Source organism: Hesperophylax consimilis, chromosome 17 (genome assembly GCF_061612785.1).
Source record: "Hesperophylax consimilis isolate HC1 chromosome 17, BYU_Hcon_1.0, whole genome shotgun sequence".
Classification (NCBI taxonomy): Eukaryota; Metazoa; Arthropoda; class Insecta; order Trichoptera; family Limnephilidae; genus Hesperophylax; species Hesperophylax consimilis.
The window spans coordinates 25,447,944-25,449,360 of record NC_142852.1 but is presented as its reverse complement, the minus strand read 5'-3'; the positions used below and the strand labels follow the sequence as shown (position 1 = coordinate 25,449,360).

The following is a 1,417-nucleotide window of genomic DNA, read 5'->3' as shown; positions in this document are numbered from 1 at the left end:
GAGATAGAGGATCGAATCATTCAAAAGCATGATGAAATTAATAATGGTCCGAGGAGAAATCTAATCTTGGATTATTTCACCCCTTTGTTAAACAATAATGTTGCTATGTGATTAGTTTAGTTAAGTTTTCTGTTATACATCCACCCACTTGTTCTATTTTATCTTATTTTTTATTATGTTGCTGCCCCCCCACCAGTCTGGTACAGGTCCCTCCTGATGAGGGCGCTCTTCTGCCTCACTAACCTCTTAATTCCCTCAAATTTGACACTTAAGGTCTTGGATGACCTGAAGGCTGCAGATGAATGAATAATTAATGGAAAAATCTACAATAAATTTGTGAAAATCCGCTGCACACTTAATATGTAAAAAAATATAAATAGAACTTGATTTCAACTTAATTACCACAAGAAATAACGGGTTATTATTATAATACCTGATCCAGAAGAATGAAATTTATCGGCGACAGCTTTCCAGGCCGCCTCCTTCTCCTTCCATGTAGTTCCATTGCTGGTTTTATTTTCAATAATATGCTTATACTGGTGAACAATGTTTACCAGCATTTCACATTCCTCTTTGGTAAAATTTCAACTTCGATCACGTTTATTCTGGAAAATAGACAGTCTAATCTAAAGTTCAACTAAAATCACATAATGATCAATAAAACATAGCCAAAAACTGCTGAACTTACTTTACAGTGTGTAGTTTATATATTTTTTTTAAACAAAAACAAGCCGAATGGCGGGAACGTTGTATGTTTATATTGACGTTTGTGTATACTGGAAAATAAGACAAATCTATAAGATTAACGAAAATCACATAATAATAAATAAAAAAATTAACAAAACCTGTTGAACTTACTTTATGGTTTTTTAAACAAAAACACGCCAAATCGCGGGAACTTTGTCTGTTTATATTGACGTTTGTGTATACTGGAAAATAAGACAAATCTATAAGTTTAACTAAAATCACATAATAATAAATAAAAAACAAAACCAAAACCTGTTGAACTTACTTGATAGTTTTGTAAACAAAAACAAGCCGAATCGCGGGAACGTTGTCTGTTTGTGATGACGTTATAAATTGTTATAAATGAACCACTCTGTTGACGTTTCGACGGTTTTTGTGATACCATAGAAACAACGGAATTTTAGACAAGCGTTGCACTAGACGTTATAAAAGCGCTGTTGCCGTATGGCTATATGGCACATTGCTTTCTGTGGTGGAACGCACGCGGGTTTATGAGCATGTTTATCGTATGCATATACTTAAGTGACACGTAGTTATAGTTAACTTTAGTTTGGTGAAAAAGCCCGTTACTGTGATTATTCATTAGTGTGGGCCGATTTTTTTTTCTTCAGAATTCCATTTGACGCTTCTTATAAAAAGTTGTCTTTGTATCTAAAACATCAAAATAATG

At 33.5% G+C, this 1,417-nt stretch overlaps 1 long non-coding RNA gene across 1 annotated transcript; it reads right to left on the bottom strand.

Annotated features, from left to right (window-relative positions):
* Positions 1–495: 495 nt before the first annotated feature.
* Positions 496–929, bottom strand: LOC149416334 (uncharacterized). The gene is made up of 3 exons (XR_016303532.1): positions 859–929; positions 689–776; positions 496–605 (listed from the first exon to the last, which is right to left on the bottom strand). It is a non-coding gene; the product is annotated as an uncharacterized LOC149416334 (long non-coding RNA).
* Between the last annotated feature and the right edge of the window lie 488 nt (positions 930–1,417).